Raw genomic sequence first — 6,236 nt, forward strand, 5'->3', positions numbered from 1 at the left:
CTATATACACATATATACATGTATATACATACATATACACATGATATACATATATATATATATATATACATACACACACACACACACACACACACATACACATGTATACATTTTATATCTATCTGTCTATACATATATATATATATATATACTGTATATATCTCCATACACTAAGCATACCTGGTCTCTCGCATGAAGGGCCGACTGATGTCAGTATCAAAATCAAGAAGAATACAGAACGCATTCCGTTGCTTTCTACACGCAGTAGATCGCTAGAAAACACAGCCTCACAGGCTCGCCTACCAACCCTCTCAGAGGCAACTGGGACCTTGCAGCTTCTTTTATATCATGCTGCCGTGACATCACAATGGAGTGACATCACAATGGGGGGAGGGCAGGAAATATGCAAATGAGGCACACAGCTGGGTTGTACTGTATTTTACAAAACCTTTTCATGCAGAAATAAATAAAGCCCAATCTCCAGGCAGAAATGTAAAACATAATCTGATTGCTTAGTAACCAGAGTGCACACATGTTATCTTTTATGCAAAATATTATTTTTTTTAAATGAGAGCTAGCTTCTTACTTCTTATTGTTGTTGTTTTTTTTAGGGTTTTTTTTTCTCTTATTATTTTATGCAAGGTTCTTTTTTTTTGTTTTTTGTTTTTTTTTTGCTTTTTACGGATGTTTGTATAATATGTATGTATTTTTTTTTTAAATAAATACTAGTTCCTTTTTGTTGTCTTTTTTAATTTAGTTTTTTTCTCTCTTATTATTTCATGCAAGGCTCTTTTTTGGGGTGGGGGGGGAGGGGTCATCCAAAAGCCGTTATTTGCATTAGCACCCATGTGGCGCCCAAACTGACCATTTTATTATTACTATTATTATTATTATTTAGTATTTATATATCACCGACATCTTTTGCATCGCTGTACAGGGTATATTGTCTTGTCACTTAGCTGACCCTGAAATCCTTACCATAGTCATATGTCTATGTAAGTATCATGTAGTGTAGTCCAAATTTAGGGGGAAGCCAATTAACTTATAGAGATGGCCCGAACTGTTCGCCAGACAGTTCCCAGCGAACAACGCATGTTCGCGTTTGCATTGGCAGGCTAACACATGGCGTGTTTGACCTGCCCCCTATACATCATCATGGAGACAAACTTTGACCCCTCACCCCAGAGTCACTGTATATATAGAGAAAACTGCACTTACTCAACCACGTAGTGTGACCTGCAAACTGCAAAGCAGGAATGACGGAACAGCTAAACTAACATAATGTATAAAAATCAAGTGCCATCACTCTACAGGCTTCAAATATAGCATACTTTATTAGTGGAAAATTAACACACATGGGGTAGACACCTTAAAACCAATTAAAAACACTGGAGCGCTCCGTGCCCAGATATGCCGCAAACACATAATCACCACCCGAACAGGGGTACCGGTACTTCACCCCAGAGTCAGCAGGCACATGGCAGCCAATCAGCTATCCCTCCCTCCTAGACCCCCACCATAAAAACGCCAGCATGCAGGCATTTTACAGTCTGCCTGTGTGCTAGTAGAAGCAGAATAGGGTGAGAGCTGTGCTGCTGATAGGGAGAGCGGTAGTTAGGCCTCTGTTCTGTGACCCTGGTGGAGTTTCTTGCTACTAGTACAGTGCCCTGATGACAGTAGACCCCTTCTAAGGGCTGGCACATTGTTTATCTTGCTTTTTATATTGCTGTGCTGTGTGTGTCCCCTGTGCAGAGTACCTCAGCTGGTGTAAGAGACAAGTGTACACAGCACTGCCAGCATTGTGTGAAGTGAAGTGTCACCAGAGCTGGGACAAGGTCCTCCAGCACCCAAGGCTGAGACCCCAAAGTGCGCCCCTCCAATTCTGCCACCCCAGCCATCACACACGGATTGCTATTAGACTAAGAGGCACCACAGGGCCCACAACCTCCCCAACACCTTAATATGTAGTTATCTGGCTTGCAGTCACTGGCATGTATTCCCTTTTCTTATTTCTTTCTGCCTCAAACACAATTAGGAATGACAGCTGAATGAATTCTGCGCCCCCTCTTACACTGCGCCCTGAGGCTGGAGCCTCTCCAGCCTATGCCTCGGCCCGGCCCTGAGTGTCACTCATTTAGACCATAAGCACTACTACTACTGTACTGACCCCTCACCTATATTATTCACTTTGGGTCTGTCTGTATAAAGCTGCACTGTCAGGGGCCCCCTATATTGTGTGTTGATTGTAGAATACAGGAGAAAGCTATCTTAGGCCTCAACTCACGGAGCATTATCAAACGTTTATCAAACACTTTATCAAACGTTTGATAATTTACCTCATGGGTAAAATCTCATTTTAAATTCACTAAGGTGTTATATATTTATCGAATGTTTTACCGATAAAACGTTCAACAAATATATAACATCTTAGGCCTCAATTCACTAAGATTTATCAAACACTTTATCAAACGTTTGATAATTTACCTCATGCGTAAAATCTAATTTTGAATTCACTAAAGTGTTAAATATTTATCAAATATTTTATTGCTAAAACGTTCAATAAATATATAACATAATATAACACCTTAGTGAATTCAAAATTAGTTTTTACCCATGAGGTAAATTATCAAACGTTTGATAAAGTGTTTGATAAAGCTTAGTGAATTGAGGCCATTGTGAGATAAATTATCAAACATTTGATAAAGTGTTTGATAAACGTTTGATAATGCTCCGTGAATTGAGGCCTAGAGCTAATCTTCGTAGCCTCCCTGGTGGTAAGCACGACCTGAGCTCGGACTGGGAGAGATGAGCTGCGAGCGGTAAGCTCGAGCTCAGGTCGGGCTAGGGAATTCCCTGCTCTTTAGGAGTCCCGCGCGCGATCGCTGCTGCGCAGCGGGACTCCAGCATCTTCCTCGGCTCTCCCCAGCCTGTCCCAGTCTTTTGCTGGCCGCCGGGATCCCCATAGTCTCGCTCTTCTTCCGGGGACCCAGCGGCCAATCAGAGACATGACGTCACGGGGCGGGACAACATTCTAAAGGGGTCCTGAAGAGTCGCACGGGGCTGAGGAAATGCACACAACAAAAAGCGATCTGCAATTTAAAAAATATATATATATCTAATGTGTATACATACTGTATATATACATATATATATATATGTGTGTATATATATATATATATATATATATATATATATATATATATGTGTGTATATATATATATATATATATATATATATATATATATATACAGTATATATGTATATATACTGTGTGTGTGTGTGTGTGTGTGTGTGTGTGTGTATGTATAGATAGATAGATAGATAGATAGATATGTATGAATATATATAGATAGATAGATAGATAGATAGATAGATAGATAGATAGATAGATATAGATATGTATGTATATATATATATATATATATATATATATATATATATATATATATATATATATATATATATATATATATATATATATATATATATATATATATATGACAAGACAAGACAAATAACATTTATATTGCGCTTTTCTCCTTGCGGACTCAAAGCGCCAGAGCAGAGCAGCAGCCACTAGGGCGCGCTCTATTGGCAGTAGCAGTGTAAGGGAGACTTGCCAAAGGTCTCCTACTGAATTAGTGCTGGCTTACTGAACAGGCAGAGCCGAGATTCGAACCCTGGTCTCCTGTGTCAGAGGCAGAGCCCTTAACCATTACACCATCAGCCATATATGTACATGTAGGTACATGTATGTATATGCTTGGACATGCATGCATGTACATGCATGTAGATGCATGCATGTACATACATATATACATGTACATACAAACACATACATACATGTACGTACATAAATACATACATACATGCACATACATGTACGTACATACATACACGTACATACACGTACGTACATACATACAGTACATACATACATGTACGTACATACATACATACATACACGTAACATGTACATACATGTACGTACATGCATGTACATACATGCATGTATGTACGTACATGTATGTATGTATGTACGTACGTACGTACGTGTATGTATGTATGTATGTATGTACATGTATGTACGTATGCATGTGTATGTATGTACGTACATGTATGTATGTACGTGTATGTATGTACATGTATGTACATGTTTTTATGTACATGTATATATAGAGAGAGTTTAGCCTCATTTGTCTCTAATCACAAGTTGTAATTTGATCTCTCCCCTGTGTCAACTGACTGCCAAGGCAGAGATGGCAGAAAAGCTTATTTTAAAGCACAGGATGGTAACAATATAGCCATTTGGTTCCCAACTGCTTCTGTGCTTCTGCGATACTGTTACCGATTTTTGCCCTGATTTTGACTGCTTTCTGCCTGCCGCCAGCACCAACCTCTGCCCTGATTTGACTACTCTCTTATTTGTACAGTTTCAGAATTTGTAAGGGTCTTCATAAACTTAATTAATTCACAAAATTTGTGTTCTAGTCTTTTATTTATATGCAGAATGTCTAGCAGGCTTTTATTCTGTCATATTTTGGTAAAGTATGACTTATGAATTGGAAGCCGAAAACTCTAGAAAAAAATGTACCGCTTTTGACTCATAATTCTAGGCAGAAATGCACCGCCAGGGAGGTTAAAAAACACTGACAGACATTACTGATAATGTTATTACTGATATTTTGTATGTAAATGACCATAGACAAAGATGTAAATAATATAACGTTCCTCTCAAAAACTGCTGCCAGGTATAATTAAGAACTTGTTGGCAAAGTATAATTTTTATTGATTTAACATGTCTCAGTCACATAATCATTGTTGATGTAACATATATTCTTTATTGATGGAACATGTATATAAGTCTTAGCCATTTGTTCTCTGGTATTTTCTTCCCCATTTTCTCCAATTATTTGCCTGATGAAGCAGGACTGTACCCGCGAAACGCGTTGCAAAGTGGAGCTTCTAATACATGTTATTTTTTTATATAAAATAACGAATTTCTGTCCATACTTCTTTGAGTGAGGTAAGTCCACCGCTTCCCCCTTTTAAAACAGTTTTTAGACGTTTTTATCCTATCTTGGCGCCTCCGTTTAAAACTTCAAAATTCTTTTTAGGGCAACACAATCCACCACCAGGGCACCCTTCATTGAACACACTCACCCTGTAGGTGTGACCGCTGTTAGGCCTAGTTCACATTATAAATCGCTAGTGCAATCGCATACGCTAAGCGCTTTTGGGAGCGCTTTTGAAAGCGATTTTCCCTTCTTTTTTTTAGAGCAGTTTGCACTTTGTTAAGCTCTTTTGTAAGCGATTTTCTAAGCCCTTTTGTCCGGTGATTTTTTTTTTCTTTCTGACGACACTCAGGAAGTGAACTATTTGACCTGTCACTGAATAAATACAATGTATTTATTCTTAAAGGCGCTGGGCAAATTGCTTTTCAAAGCGTTTTTTCAAGCGCTTTGTGATTTCTTTATACTTTATATTGAAGCGCAAATGCTCAGGAAATGGTGCAGGAGCCGCCTTTGCGATTGGAAAGAAAGCTCATCACTCATGTGAGAACACTGACATAGAGCAACATTGCAGAAGCGATTTTTAAGCGATCTTAAAAATCGCCATCGCTTAAAAAAAAGAGAAAACCCTCTTAGTGTGAACAAGCCCTTAGATTGGTAGGCTCTATGCAGATGATCTCCAGCACCTTAAGGTTCTGCCGCTTTAACACTTCTCTACGTCAGATGAGCCTCAAATAGAAGTAACTCACATAGCAAGATACTGCTTAAAATCTTAAAAGCTTTATTCAAAATTCCACTTACACTTTCCAAGATTAAAACACATATAGAGTTTATCCACGGGCTCGCCCCCATTTGCCTCTGGCTGGGCAGTGCCATCTGGTACACATCACTCACATCCTGCTGCCTGAGATACAGCCACAGGCATCTTTCTCCCATGCTTCTTCTCTGCGACACACCGCCGCTCACTTCCTGGTTTGGCCTAGTCTCCGCCCAACATGTGTCGATAATTAATACTCATCAGGGGATGTTGGATTTGTGTTTCACTGGCGCCGCATCACTCACCCGCTCTCAGCAGATCAGATCAGATCACCAGCCACACGGGAATACCTATTTCCTCTCTGACTACAGCGGCGCCTCATGTCATGTGGCCCGGCAGCACATAACGGGGTCACATGAGGAACCGCTGTAGCCATGGATACAGGACACTGGACAGGTGGATTTGCT

This window comes from Hyperolius riggenbachi, chromosome 3, assembly GCF_040937935.1.
Source record: "Hyperolius riggenbachi isolate aHypRig1 chromosome 3, aHypRig1.pri, whole genome shotgun sequence".
NCBI lineage: Eukaryota > Metazoa > Chordata > Amphibia > Anura > Hyperoliidae > Hyperolius > Hyperolius riggenbachi.